The sequence below is a fragment of the Stomoxys calcitrans genome, chromosome 1 (assembly GCF_963082655.1).
Source record: "Stomoxys calcitrans chromosome 1, idStoCalc2.1, whole genome shotgun sequence".
Taxonomy (NCBI): domain Eukaryota; kingdom Metazoa; phylum Arthropoda; class Insecta; order Diptera; family Muscidae; genus Stomoxys; species Stomoxys calcitrans.
This window is the reverse complement of record NC_081552.1, coordinates 154,287,194-154,308,434: the sequence shown is the minus strand read 5'-3', so window position 1 is coordinate 154,308,434 and position 21,241 is coordinate 154,287,194. Positions and strand designations below refer to the sequence as shown.

The following is a 21,241-nucleotide window of genomic DNA, read 5'->3' as shown; positions in this document are numbered from 1 at the left end:
GCACGAATCTGATATCGTGCAATACCCACCCGATGTGGTGGGTATCCAAAATTCGGCCCGGCCGAACTTAACGCATTTTTACTTGTTTTAGCTGGTTTCATTAGTCCTCTTTACGCCAATCCAAATTTCATTGGATTACTTCTTTCCTAACTCAACCTGGAATTTTTTCTAAGACAGTTCTATTCTTGGGTATTTTTCTACCCATTAATCGGTTCAGTCAGTCTACCCATATTCGTCCATTCGTTCAACAGATAGCCGAAATCACGAACTTATTGATATGTGTCGCTGGCTGTTGCAAATAGGTCATTTAGTTCAAATTGATTTTAGTTTATACTTGCAATACTAAAAATACTTAAAAATTGTTTCGTACTACCATTCTGAGAACGGATTTTCCGTCTGTCCGGTTCAGTTTTAGATATAGCTCCCATGTATATCACTTCTAGAGCCATGCAAGCGCATTTATCAACCGATCTTCTCAAAATTTTGCACAACCATTTCATCTATGATTCCTAAAGTAATGCAAATTTTGCCCATGAACATTCCACTAAGGAACAGAGGCAAGTTTCTCACATATCAATGAGTGCAGTCCGATCCAAGTTTAAGCTCAATGATAAAACGCTTTCTTTTTATAGCCCAGTCCGAATGTCGTGCCGCAGTGCGACACCTCTTTGGAGAGAAGTTTTACATGGCATAGTACCTCACAAATGTTGCCAGCATTAGGAGGGGAAAACCACCACTGAAAATTTTTCTGATAGACTCGCCAGGCAGACATGCTAACCTCTGCGCTACGGTGGCCTCCATGATTGATGATTCTTAAAATATGTACGGATTTTGGTTGAAATTCTACATAGCGAAAAGATTTTAATTAAATTTTTCAAAAAACAAACTTTCAATGCAATTTTTAAGACACATTTTCAATGAAAATTTTTCAAAGCTTTAAACTTTAATGATGTTTTTCCAAACATAAAAATTTAATAACATTTTCTCCAAATACAAAATTTTAAAGATTTTTTTTAAACAAAATTTTAATGCAATTTTTTCTAAAGAATTTTTTAGTTAAATCTTTTTTTTAAAGATAAAGGACATTTTTAACATAATATTTCAAAGAATTTTCAAATAAAAAATTTTATTGATGTTGTTCTTGAATTTTTCTAAAGACAAAATGTCAAAGCAATTTTTCCTAAATACAAAATTACTAGGAGATTTTTTCTGATGCCAAGATTTTAATGACATGCGTTAGTGAACTTTTTTCTTAAGACTTGACTTCTTGAGCTTCAAGAGGGCGAAATTCTTATCCGAAATTTTTCACATATCGTTTTGGTATGACTTTCGACAACTGTGCCATGTATGGCCTAAATCAGACCATAACCTGATGTAGCCGCCATATAAACCGATCTTCCGATTAGACTTCATGAACTTCTAGAGGGCGCAATTCTTATCTAAAATTTTAAATTTTACATATGTCGTTTTAGTATGACTTCTAACACCAGTGGTCTGAATCCGATGATATCATGATATAGCCGCCATATAAACCAATCTCCCAATTTGACACTCTGAGCCCCTGGAGGGCGCAATTTTTACTAGATTTGCTCAAATGTTGGAGGTAGTATTTTTCTATGATTTCTTACAGCCATGACAAGTACGGTTCATATCGGTCAATAACTAGAAGTCATTGTGTAAAATTTCAGCCAATTCGGATAAGAATTGCGTATTTTAGGGGCTTAAGAAGTAAAATCAGGAGATCGGTTAATAAGGGAGCTGTATCAGACTATAAACCGATTCAGACCATATTTGACATGTAAGTTGAAGGTCATGTGAGAACTTGTTGTATAAAATTTCAGATAAATCTGGTAAGAATTGCGCCCTCCAGAGGCTAAATCAGACAGGTTTTTAAAGAAATGAGAACCTAAAGTGGAACTCCTTCTGAATGCTAGTGTGGGACACACACACAGAAATTGTTCTATTGTCTCTTCTTCTTCTGTCTGTCAGCATGTTTTCCGATTAGACAATGACCTGTCATAACGGACACAACGACTGAGACGTCTGTGCTAACCAATGGTTGACAGCAAAGCGGTAGACCTCTTCAAGTCTAGATTAGGTCACATAGTTTTGGAATGCTCACAGCCCTTTTTTTTTGACCATCTATCATTCGTTATCCTTTGGGCCTGGGCCTGGTCCTGAAAACTTAGCTTAGAGGCATACCTACAGATTCCAGTATCCCTCGAATGTGTAGGGTAGTTCTTAGTCTCGCAAGTTCGTCCGCTTTACAATATCCCTGTGATATCTCTGTTACCCGGCACCAAAAACAGGTGAATTTTAAACTGTTCAGCCATCTCGTTGAGAGATCTGAGACAGTCGAGGGCGATTTTTGTGTTCAGAAATACGTTCTCTAGGGATTTAATGGTTGCCTGGCTGTCTGAGAAGATATTTATGCCAATCGTCGTAATGACGTTACATCTTAGCCACTCCATCACTTGCTTAATTGCAAGGATCTCCGCTTGATGCACACTACAGTGGTCGGGTAACCTTTTCGATATGTACAGTTCTAGATCTTTAGAGTACATCCCAAATCCCACCTGGTCGTTTAGTTTGGAACCATCATTATAAAAGTCTATGTAACTTTTGTTACCAGGTATATCGTAGTTCCAATCGGTTCTACCAGGAATAGTGGTACAGTACTTTTTACAAAGTAGCGGCTCACGTAGGGTGTAATCCACAGCAGCCACATGACCAAAGATAAAGCTCCCTTAACCTCACGTCAGTGGTCGCTGCAATTTGTCTAGCCACAATGTCCAGAGGCATTAAATGTAGCATTAAATTCAGTGCATCAGATAGTGTCGTCTTCAGTGCGGCTGTGATGCACAAATAAGCCATCCTTTGGATCCGGTTAAATATTGAGCAGTAGGTGGACTTTTGAAGTGCCGTCCGCCAGACCACACCAATGCATGGCACACGGTCTCAACCCCCTCTTTTCCAGGTGTATAAGGCAAGAGTTGCCTTTCTTGCCCTTTCCAAAATGTTAATATAATTGTTAATGGCTATATGCCAAAGTAGAGGAGACAGTATACCACAATTGTTGGAAGTCATAACAAAACTTCTCATGCAAAATTTCAGCTAAATCGGATAAGATATATATGGGAGCTATATCCAAGTATGAGCCGATATGGCCCATTTTCAGTCCCCAACGAACTACGTCAAAAAAAGTATCTGTTCAAAATTTTAAGCCAATAGCTTAATTCTCTCAAAATTCATTCATGGGTACTTTTTGGTTGGATTGGACTCCATTGACTACCAATGTCCTCTCAGGAGGCCATTTGGCTACAGATAAGCCATATAAGATTTATTCTCGAAAAAAAGCCTCTCAGTGCTTCTTAGCACTCCAATTAACAAGTTGCGAAAAGAAAATAATTTTATCATTGGTTCTTTGGATTCGGCAGTCTAAGGGTTAAGCATATGAAGCAACGATTTTATTTTTAAAATTTCAGCCACTGTTTTCAACGGAATCTCCCTTAGTTTCCACATTGATGGCCCTGCTTAAGCACATAAACATTGAGCTTATTCTCTTACAAATTTGTGTATTAAAATACGATCCAATTGTACCATCCATCATAAACGTCCATCACTGACACGGCTCGATTAGTAGTTCATGCTTTTTCAATGCAAGCGGTAGTGTGTGCTCTCGTTAAGTTCGTTTGATATGAGATTCGCGATTTGCTGATTGAAACCAACAGTGGCGGAGTTTCGCGAATCGCTCACAATCCTTTAAATTTTGGAATTGGAAAACGTTCTCGGCTCGTTTTTCTCCGCGCAGATTGTCTAGAATAGACAGAGACATCGTGTAGCCCCGATTTATCGCAGGCTGTGTGTAAGTACGAATGTTTGATTGTGTACGCTTGAGTATAGTTGTTGGGGTAGGCTCGTTTCGTTTTTTTTTTGTTTTCATATTTACGTGACGGTTGATTTATTGAATGAAGTCCAAGCTGTTGTGGCCGTTAGAATTGTTTTTGTTGTACTCTTTACGTGCATATTTTTGTGCTCTGGCAAAGAGTGCCAGCGGGAAAAATTTTAGTTTGTTGTTGCTTTTTGCTTTAAAGAGAATGCTTGTGGGACCTATTTCATTGATCATTTTCTTTTGGTCATTGCCATTAAAGGGTTGCCAATTCATGAAGTCATTGCAGTTCAGGTGCTGGGATTGGGCAACTAGTTTAGGAATCCAACCCGATGAAACTAAATTAGAGTTTGAAATTGTTTCACCTGGGACCGAATTGCCGCATACGTGAACGAGTAAAATCGACCGAAGTCTCTCTATTGTGCATTATGTATCTCTTATTTGAACGGGAATTTTTAAAATTTAAGAAGCGACATAAAAATTTAAATTCAAAATTTATATCCATTAATTGCGAGATGAAATTTCATTCGATACGAAAGCACGCTCGATCACGTTTGAGGTAATTCGGCCCCTGGTTTACTGTTTCAAGGCGAAAATCGTACTTACTCATCACAGACAAAAGTGGAGATATCTTTGAAAAAATTTAGTTAAAACTCCTGGTTAATAAAAGGCCAGGATAAAGTTGGTTTGTTAAAAGTCAGCAATTTTATACAGCTCATAATTTAAATGAAAACAAGTAAAAGCGTGCTAAGTTCTGCCGGGCCGAATCTTGGGAACCCACCACCATGTATTCTGCTAAAAATTATGCAAAATAAATTTAGATGAAGGGCATAATTTTATTCTACACGCCAAACTTCTGCCAAATCAGCAAACACTAAAACTTCTAGGAACCGAACATAGATGATCGGAAGACCGGTTTGCGTGGGAGCTACATCAGGTTATAGACTGATTAAGACCGTATTTGGCCCAGTTGTTGGAAGTCGTAATAGAACACCGCAGTTCTAGACCGATTGAACCGTACTTGGCACAGTTGTTGAAAGTCATAACCAAACAATACATGCTCAATTTCAGAAAAATCGGAGAACAATTGCGGCTTGTAAAGGCTCAAGAAGTCAAATCGGGAGATCGGTTTATATGGGAGCTATATCAGGTTATAGACCGATTTGGACGGTACTTGGCACAGTTGTTGGAAGTCATAACAGAACGCTATGTGCAAAATTACAGTACATGCTCAATTTCAGCCATATCGGAGAAAAATTGGGCTTGTAAGGACTCAAGAAATCAAATCGAGAGATCGGTTTAAATGGAATCTATATCAGGTTATAGACCGATTTGAACAGTACTTGGCACAGTTGTTCAAAGTCATAACCAACACCACATGCCAAATTTCAACCAAATCGGACAAAAATTGCTGTTTGTAAGTGCTCAAAAAGTAAATTCGAGAGGTCGGTTTATATGGGAACTATATCAGGTTATAGACCGATTTAAACCATATTTGGCACAGTTGTTGGAACACACCATGCCAAATTTCAACCAAATCGGACAAAAATTGTGGTTTGTAAGTGCTCAAAAAGTAAATTCGAGAGGTCGGTTTATACGGGAGCTATATCAGGTTACAGACCGATTTGGACGGTACTTGGCGCAGTTGTTGGAAGTCATAACAGAACACTACGTGTAAAATTTCTGCTAAAGGCTTATAAGGGCTAAAGAAGTAGGATTGACAGATCGGTTTATATGGGAGCTATATCTAAATCTGAACCGATTTGCAATCCCTAAAGACTTACATCAATATTAAGTATCTGTGCAAATTTTCTAGTGGCTAGCTTTACGCGTTCGACAGCTATCGTGATTTCGACAGACGGACGGACGGACAAGGCTAGATCGTCCTAGAACGTCGAGACGATCAAGAATATATATGCTTTATGGGGTCTAAGATGAATATTTCGAGGTGTACAAACGGAATGACTAGATAAGTGTATCCGCATCCTATGGTGGTGGGATGGGAAAAATGCTTATCGTAAATGTGAGTATTACAAAACACACGATAACATTACATTATACACGATAGTTCATGATATTTATAAGTTTTATATTTAAAATTCTTAAAGAGTTGGAAAATTAACTTTGTACAAATGAAACTAAGTTTTCATGAGTATATAAGAAATAGCTTACAAGTCAGATAAAGTTTGTAATTTTACTTAAACGAATTTCTTTGGAATAAGCAATAACTATACAAAATATGTGCATAAGCATATCATCGTTGACGATACCTTTTCTGAAATTTATTACTGGATGAACTACTCAAAGAAATTTGGTTGTTTTATTCAGGGATATTTTTACCGAAGCGGGAGCGAAATTTTTTGAACCTGGATGGGAACGGGAGCGTTCATTTCCCTTGCAACATATCAAAATACCCATTTGCGACACTACAAAGTATATATTTTGGATCGTTGTAAAATTCTAAGATAATTTAACGATATCTTTGTGTCAGTCTGTTGAAACGACGCGGGTTAAGTTCTTAAACGATCGAAATCGGATCATATTAAGATATAGCTGCCATATTAAACGATCTGCCGGTTTAGGGTCTTAAGCCCATAAAAGCCTCATTTATTATCCGATTTCGTTGAAATTATAAACCGCGAGTTGTACTAAGGTCCCCGATATCCGAACCGAAAATGGTCCATATCGGGCCATAATTAGATATAGCTGCCATATAGACCGACCTACCGATTTAGTGTAGTCGGTCTACAACAGGAGTAATCACTATGCAAAATTGCGGTCAACTCAAATAATATACCCCCTCAAAACGATTAGGGAGTAAAATCTGTAGGTCGGATTATACGGGAGTTGGAGGACAGATCGGTTTATATGAGATTGAGATTTTACTATACAAAAATGTTAAAGCTCATAAAACCCTGGTTTGTAAAATTTCTGCCGAACCAGATACTAATGCTCTCTTTAGAGCCTCAAGAAATCAATTCAGGAGATCGGTTTTTACGGGGGCTTTTTAAGGATATTGCCCGATATAGACGGTGTTCAAGAATACATATAATCCGAGTTGAATATTGCTTGATGTTGTAAACGTAATGACGAAATCAATATGTCACTTCATAGGGCACAGTGTGTATAAGAAGACAATTTAAAAATAAATAATCAATTTAAAAGCAAAGGAGCGGAGCGGAAAAATTTTTGCCGGAGCGGGAGTGGAGCGGAGTGGAAAAAAAATACCCGCTCCATCCGTCCCGTCCAGTCCCGGTTTTATTCAATTTAACTAAAATCTTCATTCCATATCCATTTTTTGAGTTCACAATAAAAAAAGACTTTCTTTTGTTGTAAAAAACCATATTCAGAAGCCAAATAATGTATGGACAATGTCTAGTGAGGAAACACTAGAACTACTCGTTGATACACATTTCCCGGGGAATTCTCCAACATGGCGCTAGAAGAGGTTGACACTGGTATGCGTTCGTCGGAGGTTATTAGGAAAATCCTTTGGGCAATAAGAAGTTTCGACTCCTTTATGTCACCAAGCCCTGATGATGTATTACCGGTTGAATTACAAGCTGTGTCTGATAAACAGGTTCCCTGGCTTAGGGAGATATACTCTGCTTGTATCAGAATGTCATATATACCTGTGGGATGGAGCGACACGTAGGTCAATTTCATTGCGAAAGGAGGAAACCCCTACCGCTTGTAGGCGAAAGATTTTTGTCCAATTAATCTGTCATCCTTTATGCTGAAGACTCTTGAGAGGTTGATAGAAACATATTTTAGGGCAAAGATCCCTGGAGATCGCTTGTCGCGGCAGCAACATGCATATAGTAAGGGCAAATCCACTGAAACAGCCCTTCACGACCTAGTCGGCTACATAGAGGGTTCTCACCCTGTCAAGGAATATACAATGGTAGCATTTCTTAACATTGAAGGTGCTTTCAACAATATAAAACCGACGTCAATCATAAAGGAGTTGAAGTTTCTAGGCATCAACTTTACCTTAAGAAAGTTTATCAATAATTTACTTACTAAAAGATGCATTACGGCAGGCTTGGGATCTGTGGATATAAAAAGATGGGTCAGTAGAGGAACACCTCCAGGAGGTGTACTGTCTCCTCTACTTTGGAATATAGCCATGAACAATATATTATTGTCTCTGGAAGAAAAAGGTGTAAAAGTGGTCGCGTATGCTGATGACGTCACAATTGCGGTTAGGGGAAAGTTTCCCTGCACTCTAGAGATATACTTCACGAAGTTCTAATCGTAAACAAAATATGACATCTTTCAGAAAAGAACAAAAAACAAAAGTGCATGCCCATCATTCAAAAAGAATTAGCAAAAGTGTTTCTTTCGTTCTCGGCACCGACAAAAGGTAAAATTTTATTTAATTTATAATAGCAATGTGTCATATTGAGATCATGGGGATGGGAGACAGGCGGAACTAAATGTGTTTTGTAATATAGAGGTGTCCGCCAATCTCTAATTGGACCCCTCCGAAGAGTTCGGAAAAGGGTATTTTTCAATAATTGTTCTTTTCAGTTTCAATGCTTGTAAGTTCATATTTTACTTGCGGGTAGTTCAAAATGAACTAATGATATGTTAAATGCAGGGCACCGTAGCGCAGAGGTTAGCAAGAAAGCCTATGACGCTGAACAAATCGAGAACATAAGCATAAATTTTCAGCGGTGGTTATCCCCTCCTAATGCTGGTGACATTTGTGAGGAACTATGCCATTTGAAAAAATGGTATGGCAGCCATGTAAAAACTTATCCCCAAACAGGTGGCGGCACGCCGTTCGGACTCGACTATAAAAAGGAGGCCCCTTATTATTGATATTAAAACTTGAATCGAGACGCACTCATTGATATGTGAGAAGTTCGTCCCTGTTCCCTATTCTTTCTTAGCTGGTAACAAATTTTTGAACTCATAATGAGCAAATAATTCTTTAGTGCTATATGGAATTTAATATAACCCAAATTTAGCTTATTTTAAGAAGTGTCAACAAAAATTCAAATTTTTTTGAGTGTGGAATTATTAATATATCCATGGTCTAGGGTATCCACAGGACGGCATTGTCGAACTTTTTTATACCCTCCACCATAGGATGGGGGGTGTACTAATTCCGTTTGTAACACCTCGAAATATGAGTCTAAGACCCCATAAAGTATATATATTCTTGATCGTCATGACATTTTAATTTGATTTAGCCATGTCCGTCCGTCCGTCCCACTGTCCGCCCGTCCGTCCCACTGTCCGTCCGTCCGTCTGTCGAAGTACGCTAACTTTCGAAGGAGTAAAGCTAGGCGCTTGAAATTTTTCACAAATACTTTTTATTAGTGTAGGTCGGTTGGGATTGTAAATGGGCCAAATCGATCCATTTTTTGATATAAATGCCATATAAACCAATCTTGGGTCTTAACTTCTTGAGCTTCTGGAAGGCGCAATTCTTATCCGATTTGCTCAAAGTGTTTTGGTATCACTTCCGACAACTGTGGTCTAAATCGGTTGATAATCTGATATTGGTGCCATATAAACTGACCTTGGGTCTTGACTTCTTGAGCCGCTAGAGGGCGCAATTCTTATCCAATTTGCCTGAAATTTTGCATGAAGTATTCTGGGATGACTTTCAACAACTAAGTATAGTCTAGTCTAAATCAGTTCATAACCTGATATAGCCGCCATATAAACCGATCTCTTGACTAGACTTCTTGAGCCTTTAGAGGGTGCAATCCCTACCCGATGGGGCTGAAATTTTGCATAACGTGTTTCGTTATGACTTCCAACAACTGTGTTAAGTATGGTTTAAATCGATCCAAAACCTGATATACCTGCCATATAAACCGATCTTGGGTCTTGACTTCTTGATCTTCTAGAGGGCGCAATTCATATCCGCTTTGGCCGAAATTTTGCATGAAGTGTTTGGTTTTGACTTTCAACTACTGTGGCAAGTATGTTCTAAATCAGTCCATATCCTGATATAGCTGCCATAGAGGGCGATTTGCCTGAAATTTTGTAGGTTTTGTTTTTCTATTTGAATATATCATTCAAAGAACTTGACAAATGCCCTACACCACTACTATGGTACAGGGTATTATAACTTAGTGAATTAGTTTGCAACACCCAAAAGGAAGATAGATTAACCCATTGATAAGTATACCGATCGACTCAGAATCACTTTCTGATTCGATTTAGCTATGTCCGTCTGTCTGTATGTCTGTCCATGTTAATTTGTGTACAAACTACAGGTCGCAATTTCCATCCGATCGTCTTCAAACTTGGTATGGGCGTGTTTTTCGGCTTAGCGACGAAGCCTATTGAAATTGGAAAAAATCGATTCAGATTTGGATATAGCTCCCATATATGTGTTCGTCCGATTTGCAGTAATACTGCAATAAAATGGTCATTAGCTAACCGATTTTCTTGAAGTTTGGCAGAAATGATATATAACTTCCGACATTACAGGTGAATTTCACAGAAATCGCTTCAGATTTGGATATAGCTCCCATATATATGTTCTTCCGATTTGCAGTAATACTGCAATAAAATGGTCATTTGTTAACCGATTTTCTCGAAATTTGCCAGGAAGGATTTTCTTATGACTCTCGATATTACTGCTGAATTTCATAGAAATAGGCCCAGATTTAGATATAGCTATCATATATGTATATCGCCAGATTTTCACCCCAAGAGCCACTGCAAGCGCATTGTTTGACCTATCTTGCCAAAATTTTCCACAACGCTTTCCTCGACGATTTGCAATGATGTTGTCATTTGTCAACCTAGTTATTACAGTTTGAACATATTTGCTCGCCGAAGTCCAGCAAAATTGGCTCAGAATTAGATATAGCTCCCACATTGTACTTATAGGGTAGTTGTAGCGTATTATACAGTCGTCACCGCCCGACTTTTACCCTTTCCTTCCTGGTTTTTATTGAATTTTGTATATTTATTATATTTTGTATAAAAGAATTTTATGCGATTTTTTTGATTTTCGCAATTAAACGGATTTGCATCCTATTTTCTTAATTACCGATTGTCGAGTTTCATACCAAAGTCTGGTAATTCTTATGTCAAATATGGTCATCACTTCTTGTGTTTTTATAATATCAACTTTAGTTTAGACTTCATCACACAAAAACTCAATTCATTACATGGTTGATAAGAAATTATTAATAAAATCCAAATTCGAAATATTTCTCACTTTAAAATTAATTGTCGTTTTTGCAGCACACGAACTTCAATTACCAGGGTATGGATTGCAATGGCAAAAGGAAGTACGAATAAATAGAGTTCTCATTGAATCACGCATAGCTGATTTAGTCATGCGAAAAGTAAGAGTCCACAAAAATACATCTGAAAGAGACATATTTAATTACTCAGAGAAGTCAGTAGCAAACAAACAGGAAATTCATGAAATTTATCTTGGTCGGCTAGATTTCACAATTAGAAATTCGTTCATCCATCTCTAGAGCAACAGCTGGACGTCCGGGCGATTCGTTAAGTAGATACATACGTATTACATGCCAACAATGAGCTCCATCCACTTCGGTGTCATCTTTGCACAAATGTAATGGCCTGGTGTCACACCATCTTCATTTCTTGGGTTTCCATTTTTGTTTCTTCGTTTTGGGGCTTAATTAAGAATAATTCTCATTTTCCTGTGTTTAGTTTTTGTTGTTTAATATTCTGCTTTGCGTTTCCCCATTTGATTTGAAAGCTGGACATTTTTAATTGCTTAAAACAGCGTAGGTAGTCTTGCTCAACTCATTGCGAACCGACTCTATGTTTTGATTTGAAATTTATGAACGCAAGTGCCTATGGTCGTCACTGTGTCATAAAGCCATAAATTATCAGAAAATTAAAACACAATTAATAACTCATTGATAGCCAAAGGAATGAAGGCAGACCAATCGTGCAAAAATGTTGCGAAGATTTATGGGTTATGCTGATTTAAAAATTGTAACGCTTAAATGGATGCCCCTTACTTTGAAGGTGACAATTCTTCCGATATAAACCACACCAAATTGGAGTAGGTTTGGTTTTTGTTCTAAAATAATTTATTGATTGATAAGATATTTTATATATTTGACGAAATAGTGCGACCAGGTTTGATTGGTAAAATTAAGTTCCAAACTGGTTTTTTATTCCTCGTTGGAAATATACAAGTTTTGAGCCATTTTCAAATTCCAAATAAAACTTAAAAAGGCAATGGAAATTAACAAATTTTGTCCTTGAACATTCCATTAAGGAACTGGGGCAAACTTTTCACAAATCAATGAGTGCTGTCCGATTTAATTTTAAGAAGTTTTCACATGGCAAAGTACCTCACAAATGATGCCAACATTAGTAACCACCGCTGAAAATTTTTCTGATGTTCCTGCCAGGATTCGAACCCAGGCGTTCAGCGCCATAGGCGGACATGCTGACCTCTGCGCTGCGGTGGCCTCCAAATGCAAATTCAAATTCAAATGGCGAGTTAATGTTGCATATTTAAATAACCAATGGCCACACCGTTCCCGTGGCGATCGGTCCTTTGGACCAGAACGAGCTTGCTTGACGAGGATCACATGAAAATGTGGCTACAACAACATGAACATTCCATTAAGTAACAGGGGCAAACTTCTCACATATCAGTGAGTGCAGTCCGATTCAAGTTTAGGCTTAATGATAGGGGGCCTCCTTTTTATAGCCGAGTCCGAACGGCGTGCTGCAGTGCGACACCTCTAACGAGAGAAGTTTTTACATGACATTCGAATAAAAATTGCGCCCTTTAAGGGCTCAAGAATTAAAATAGGGAGATCTGTTTATATGGGAGCTATATCAGGCTATGACCGATTCAGACTATAATTGGCACGTATGTTGAAGGTCATGAGAGAAGTCGTTTCAGCCAAATCGTAAAATAATTGCGACCTCTAGCGGCTCAGGAAGTCACGATCCCAGGTCGGTTTATATGGCAGCAATATCAGGTTATGGACCAACAAAAACCATATTTGACACAGTTGTTGGAACTCAAAACAAACCTCTTCTTGCAAAATTTCAGCCAAATCGGATAAGATTTGCGCTCTCTAGTGGGTCAAGAAGTCAAGATTTAAGATCGGTTTATGTGGCAGCTATATCAGGTTATTGACCGATTTGAACCATACTTCCCATAGTTGTTGGAAGTCATAACAAAACACCTCATGCTAAATTTCAGCCAAATCGGATAGAAATTGCGCCCTCTAGAGGCTGAAGAAGTCAAGACCCCAGATCGGTTCATATGGCAGTTATATAAGGTTATGAACCGATTTGAACAATGATCAAGACACTTGTTGTAAATCATAACAAAAAACCTAATGCTAAATTTTGGCCAAATCGGATAAAAATTGCGCCCTCTAGAGACTCAAGAAGTCAAGATTCCAGATCGGTTCATATGGCAGCTATATCAAAACATGGACCTATATAGCCCATTTACAATCCCAGCCGTCCTACACTAATAGGAAGTATTCGTGAAAAATTTTAAGCGGCTAGCTTTACTCCTTCGAAAGTTAGCGTGCTTTCGACAGACAGATGGACGGACATAATTAATTGACCTTGGGATAAGACGACAGTGAACCGTAGTTAAAGACGCAAAATAGCCTTACAAATAGGAGCGCCTATAAATGTTTAATTTTTATATCTTCCACCATAGAATGGAGGTTTACTAATTTCGTTATTTTGTGACCATCTGTCTGTGGCCCGTTGAGAGATATGCAACATTAGACGGGGTTTCTTGAATTCAAAAATATGTTCCCCAGAGATTTAATGACTGTCTAGCTTTCTGAGAAGATCATCATGGTACTCGTCTTTATTACATTACTAGCTGGACCGGGCCCGCTCCGCTGCGCCTTCTTTTACTTTATATGGAACAAAAGTTTCCTTGGAATATTTATTTTCGACAATTAAAGATCTTTACGTGAAATTCCATGCTAACTTGACTAACAGTTTAACAATATAAGTGCCTTTATCTGAATCCCACATGATCTTTATTGGTCTACGAATTTAAGTTTGGATGTAAGCCCGATATTATCATGGTGTCTGATATAGTGGTTTTTTCGGGGGAGAGGCCCCCAGATACTTGGCCCTGAAAAAATATCAGCATCGTGCTCTTCTCTCAAATACCATTTATTTAAACCCCATATTGCTATTGGCTTAAGAGGAGTTTTCAGGATGAGGCGTCCAAACACATGGCCCCAAAATAGGTTATCAAATTCGTTTTCTAATCTCAAATACCTTTCATTTGAGCCACATATTGGCATGGTCGAAAAATTTTTTTTCCCTTTGGGGGTATTTTGGAAAATTGGTTCTGAAAATTGCTATCAATTCTTGCTCTACCCCCCAATTAATTTCATTTAAGCTCCACATTGACATGGTCGGTAAATAAGGGGTTGTTGTTATGGTGGTGGGACGTCCCCTAGACAGTTTAACCCTAATGTTGATATCAGATACGTGGTCAACTCCCACTTGCCTTTAATTTGAGCCCCATATTTCCATAGTCGGCAAACATGACCGGCTTGGGGGTGTTTTGGGGGATGGGCGGCCACTCAGTGAGTTGGCCTAGAAAATATATATCAGATTCGTGTTCCACTTTAGAAACCCTCTTATTTCAGCCTCATATTGAAATAGTCAGAAAATACTTACTATTTGGGTGGTGTTGTGGGGGTGGGAAGGCCCCATAGACGCTTTTCCCGAATATTGATACCAAATTCGTGTCCTACTCCTAAAGACCTTTCTTTTGAGCACCATATTGCTAAGGTCGTAAATTTGTCCCCTTTGGGGATATTTTTGGTCCCGTTTGGGGGGTGTTTTGAGAAAGGGATGGACCCTCAGAAACGTGGTCCAACATTTGGATATTAGATTCATACTCTAGTCGCAAATACCTTTCATTTGAGTCCCATATTGCCATGGTCGGTATATATGTCCGATTTAGGGGTGTTTTGGGGCTTGGGGTGGTCCCCCTAGCACTTGGTCCGACAATTGGATATCAGATACGTTTTTCTTATCCTAAATACCTTTCATTTGAGTCCCATATTGTCGTGATTGGTCTAAATATGTGTTTGGTAGGTTTTAGGGTGGGGCAGCCCCCCTAGGTACCCCGTCCGAAATTTGTATACCAAATTTTTATTTTTAGGGTACTATGAGAGCACACAAAATTTCGCTTAAATCGCACCACCATCTCCGAGATCTGGTGTTTATGCAAATTAGGGTAAGAGGGAGGGTCCGCCCCCTTCAGATATCAAAAAATTTAGTACCCTATTTTTACCACGGGGTCAATCTGTACCATCTTTGAAAATTTGAAGAAAATCGGTTCAGCCGTTTCTGAGTCTATAAGGAACACACAAACATACAAACAAATAAACCTACAAACAAACACAAATTGATTTTTATATATCAGATATCTAAGCCATTCCACCATTTTTTAATTGCAAGAATCTCCGCCTAGTACACACTACAGTGGTCTGGTAACCTTCTTGATATTACCAGTCCTAATTCTTCGGAGTACACCCCAAGGCCCACCTAGTTTGGAACCATCCGTACAGAAGTTTATATAACATCTATTACCAGGGATATCCTAGTTCCAATCGGTTAACCCAGAGAAAAGTTGATACCCAACGTGCTCATTTCAGTATCATACGGTATTGATAGTAACGCAATGCAGTATGGGGATAAAGCTATATCGTATTTGGACAAAGCAATACCGCATGGTATGGATGAAATACAAAACGATTAATACCGTTTGGTTACCAAATTGGTATTGGTTTTAATACCACTCTGTTACTACTTATTGCCTCCAACATAGAATGAGGGTATACTAACTTCGTTATTTCGTTTGTAACACCTCGAAATATGCCTCTTAGACCCCATAAAGTATATATATATTCTTGATCGTCATGATATTTTAGGTCAATCTATCCATGTCAGTCCGTCTGTCCCTCCGTCCGTCTAAAGTACGCAAACTTTCGAAAGAGTACAGCTAGATGCTTGAAATTTTGCACATATAGTTCTTATCAGTGTATATCGGTTGGGATTGTAAATGGGCCATATCGGTCAATGTTTTGATATAGATGCCATATAAACCAACCTTGTATCTTGACTTCTTGAGCCACTAGAGGGCGCAATTCTCATCCGATTTGGCTGAAATTGTGCATGAAGTAGTTTTCCATGACTTCCAACAACTGTGCTAAGTAAGGTTCAAAACGTTCCATAACCTGATAAAGCTGCCATATGAACCGATCGTGGATCTTGACTTCTTAGACCTTTATAGGGCGCAATTCTTACCCGATTTGGCTGACATTTTGTGCAACGACTTCTCCCATGACCTTCAACATACGTGTTCAATATGGTCTGAATCGATCTATAGCCAGAAACAGCTCCCATATAAACCGATCTCCCGATTATGCTTTTTGAGCCCCCTCATGACACAATTCCTGTCCGAATGGACTAAAATATTATTCAACGACATCTACTATTGTCTAAAATATTCTATTCATATATGGTCCGAATCGGACTTTAACTTGATATAACTCCAATAGCATAACAATTCTTATCCAATATTCTTTGCTTGTCTAATAAGAGATTTATCTTATTTTATTTCGTTTATTTATGCTAATAAAGGGTGATTATTTTTGAGGTTAGGATTTTCATGCATTAGTATTTGACAGATCACGTGGGATTTCAGACATGGTGTCAAAGAGAAAGATGCTCAGTATGCTTTGACATTTCATCATGAATAGACTTACTAACGAGCAACGCTTGCAAATCATTGAATTTTATTACCAAAATCAGTGTTCGGTTCGAAATGTGTTCATTCACCGTAACGTTGCGTCCAACAGCATCTTTGAAAAAATACGGTCCAATGATTCCACCAGCGTACAAACCACACCAAACAGTGCATTTTTCGGGATGCATGGGCAGTTCTTGAACGGCTTCTGGTTGCTCTTCACTCCAAATGCGGCAATTTTGCTTATTTACGTAGCCATTCAACCAGAAATGAGCCTCACCGCTGAACAAAATTTGTCAAAATTTGAACACATTTCGAACCGAACACTGATTTTGGTAATAAAATTCAATGATTTGCAAGCGTTGCTCGTTAGTAAGTCTATTCATGATGAAATGTCAAAGCATACTGAGCATCTTTCTCTTTGACACCATGTCTGAAATCCCACGTGATCTGTCAAATACTAATGCATGGAAATCCTAACCTCAAAAAAATCACCCTTTATATTAAATTCAATTTGTGTTTGTTTGTTTGTCGGTTTGTTTGTTTGTTCCGTATAGACTCAAAAACGGCTGAACCGATTACCTTGACATTTTCACAGATTGTAAAACGGCTGGAAGGAAACATAGGCAATATATTTTTTTGATATCGGAAGGACCCTCCCCGTTACTCCAAAAATACCATCCAAAACCACAAGTGGACCGATAAAGACAATATGGATATCAAATGAAATGTATTGAAGAATAGAATACGAATATGGTTTTAGAATTGGGTCCAAGTACCCAGGAAGTCGTCTTAACCCCAAAATGTCTAAAAACAGAAAAATTGGTCGTCCATATCAATATGGGGCTTAAATGAAAGGTATTCGGGAGTAGATTACGAATCTGGTATACAAAATCAGATCGGAGTGTAGGGGGTCATCCCACCCCCTAAAGACTCCCCAAATGGGCATATGACCCATCATGACCATATGAGACTCGGTTTGTTTGTTTGTTCCGTAGAATTAAAAAAAGGAAACATAGGTTATATAATTTTTAGATATCGGATTACAAATATTTCATAAAAAATTAGGTCTAAGTAATGGGAGGTCGCCTCACCCCGAAATACCCCAAATGGGCATATCAGCCGGCCATGGCTATATAGGATTCAAATGAAAGAAATTTGGGAGTAGATTAAAAATATGACATTAAAATTTGCGTTCAAGTCAAGGTGGCTCTTTTCCTCCTAAAAATACGTCGAATAGATTATTGACCTATTATGGCAATATGGGACTCAAATGAAAGGTATTTGAGAGTAAAAAACGAATTTGATATCCAATTTTGGGGGTACGCCCTTAATCACCCCTTAAACTGAATTTCATTTCCGACCATAGCAATATAAAGCTCAATTCAATGGTATTTGGGAGTAAAGAACGAATTTGATATTTATTTGCAGGTGCCGGTGGCCTTTCCAGACCCAAAACACCCTCCAAACGGTTCATACTTACCCTCCATGACAAAATGGGGTTCAAAGTAAAGGGATTTGGGAGTGGACATGAATTTGATATCCATATTTGAGTCGAAATGTCTCCACTAAAAAGCAGTTCTCAGTACCCTAATTTCAAAAACACCCGATCTCGGAGATTGGTAATGCGGTTAGTTCGAAATTTTTTTGCACTCTAACAATCACCAAAAGAAATACGTGGTTTCTATTGTTGGGGACGGGTGCCACGGAGATAGCACAAAACCGGTCAAATGGATATATAGACCAACCACGACAATAAAGAGCCTTGTGTTTGGGAAGCCGATCTGCCGATTTAGGGTCTTAGGCCCATAAAAGCCATTTTGCTGAAATTTGGGACAGTGGGTTGTGTTAGGCCCCTTGACATCTTTCTGCAATTTGGCCCAGATCGGTGCAGACCGATCTCTCGATTTAAGGTTTTGGGCCCATAAAAGGCGCATTTATTGTCCCATTTTGCCAAAATTTTGCACAACGAGTTGTGTTAGGTCCTTCGACATCCTTCATCAATTTGGCCCAGATCGGATATAGCTGTCATATGGACCGATCTCTCGATTCAAGGTTATGGGCCTACAAAAGGCGTATTTATTGACCAATGTCGCCGAAATTTGGGACAGTGAGTTGTGTTAGGCCTTTCGACATCCTTCTTCTATTTGGTCTAGTTCGGTCCAGATTTAAACATAGCTGCCATAAAGACCGATCTCTCGATTTAAGGTTTTGGAGCCATGAAAGGCTCATTTATTGTCCGATGTCGCCGAAATTTGGGACAGTGAGTTGTGTTAGGCCCTTCGACATCCTTCCTGAATTTGGCTTGGATCGGTCCAGATTTGAATATAACTGCCATATAAACCGATCTCTCAATTTAAAGTTTTGGGCCCATGTTCCATTGTCCGATGTCGGCAAAATTTGGGACAGTGAGTTAAGTTAAGCCCATGGACATATTTCTGCACTTTGGTCTAGATCGACTAAGATTTGCATATAGCATATAGACCGATATCTCGATTTAAAGTCTTGGCCCCATAAAGGGCACATTTATAATCCGATTCCACTGAAATTTGACACAGTGACCTATGTTCGGCTTTTCGAGATCCGTGTTGTATATGGTTCAGATCGGTTTATTTTTAGATATAGCGAAAGGTGGTTTACGTATATACCCTAGGTGGTGGGTATCCAAAGTTCGGCCCGGCCGAACTAAACGCCTTTTTCTTCTTTTTCTTTGAGGAGCGAAAAAAAACACGTCCTCTCCACTCAACGGCTACAACAAAACATTTTATTAAATTGAAGCAAATATTTTAAAATGGCATCAATATTTGAAGTACAGAGCTAAACTACATTCTCGCCGCGGTGTCAAGAATACAAATGTGACGCCGTCAGTTCTTTAAAGCCTCCGTTGGCTGGTATTAAATTAATACGAAATGATATTGAAAATATTTTCCAATAACGCGAACAAAATAATATCAACCGGTATTGGAAAAGTTCCGTTCTTTTCTATCAGTGCCGGTATGCAGCCCTGTTTGCTCCTCCTACACAATGGCGTAGTATGAGTTTATCGCTACTTCTACCGGATGACAACAGTTGTAGAGATAGTTCTTTACCATTCTCAGCACATCCTGCACAATAGATGTCAACAGTATACTTTTTCCTTCCATGTGGTTTCTACAAGACGGTTGTAGCACTAATACAAACTCGCTTCTAAATCCACTTGATATGCATTTAAATGTGATAAACCCATTTTAATTTATTTTAAAATAACTATTTTAATTAAATTGTGTGTCTGATTTAGTTCAACCTTTTCTTAATTATCCTCAATACGGGTTTTGGTTGAAAATAAAATGATAGCTCCTAGGCATTCTCTCAATTTATTTACTCTTAAAATTTACTCTTTCACACATTTTATAAGAAAATTATCAGATGAGATACAAGTTGGTTAGGTTAAAGCCATACAAAATAGTTAACAGCCCAACATCATGTAAAATTCTGCATTTTCATTAAAATGCCAAGTTCTTGACATGACATCCCCGGGAACCTAGGAAAAGCACTAGAGTCATGAGGCTTCATTTTTTGAGCCCTCTTGTAGCATCGAATGGGAACCCTTGTGAAAGTTGCAACAATTAAATGGGGAAAAAGTTAAACAAGAAAAAAAGCAAATACACGCACACACACATAAATTAAACAATTTAATTGTTGACCTCTTAAAAGTTGCAAAAAGGGGAGGATGGAAAAGTATGATGGCATATATGGGAATTTTATGTTTACTGAACTGGGGTTTCCTTGTGGAAAACATCAGGGACGTAGGTAGGTTTGAGGAGACCCAAAAGCATAAGAGTAATATCCATTGCTTTTAGCGTTTGTCAACTTTTTATTAAGCATTTTACAGATGTTCAACATTTTGGATATTGACTAAACTTGCTAATGTTATAAAATTTTTATATTCCTTTTTATTTAAAACAACAACAAATTGACCATATACTATGAGCATCAAAAGTGAGTCAACACCCATTAAAATAGAATGTTGAAGATATATATATATATATATATATATATTTACCTTTTTTACATAAGAAAATCTCCATTTTCAATATTCTTTCAAATTTATAATATCTTTAAAACTTGCTTAAATTCTTCCATTAAAATATTAAAAGAGGTCACGCAAAAACCACATTGAAGTTAAATGTTTTTGAAATTTTTTAAATCATTTTGTGCGCGAGGTTCGTTTTTACCTTATATGTTAGATTTGATCTAATCTTAAATAAAAACTCATCAGAATATGATACAGGGATATGAGGTTGTAAAAAAAAGTCATGACCCTAATGTTCATTAGGGTCACAATAATCTTACAAAAGGCAAAAATTTCACGAGTGCTGATACACTTTCAACGCCAATTGTATGTGGTAAAATCATACCAAATCAATCAATGAATTTATGCCACTATTTTACAGTGTAAATAAATCGCAAAATCCACAACAATGGCTCAATTGTTTAATTCTTATGCTGAGTCGCAATATTGTCTAAATTAAATATTGAAGCGAACACCTCATTTTAGTAATCTAGTGATTAAAATATAAATGAAGATTGGGGTTTTGTTTCTTTGGTTAAGGGTCAAGATATCTCAGAAGAGGTTTTTTTTT

The 21,241-nt window shown here is 38.0% G+C and overlaps 1 protein-coding gene across 3 annotated transcripts in view; it reads left to right on the top strand.

Moving 5' to 3' along the window:
- Window positions 1-21,241, top strand: part of LOC106093074 (protein rhomboid) — a 311,556-nt gene that overhangs the window by 211,709 nt on the left and 78,606 nt on the right. The window contains exon 1 of one of the 3 annotated variants that reach the window (XM_059360100.1): window positions 3,712-3,865. The exons of the other annotated variants lie outside the window; for them this stretch is intronic. The gene's annotated coding sequence lies outside the window, so the exon portion shown is untranslated. Of the gene's footprint in view, window positions 1-3,711; window positions 3,866-21,241 lie in introns of those variants that run through there. 3 annotated transcript variants of the gene reach the window in all.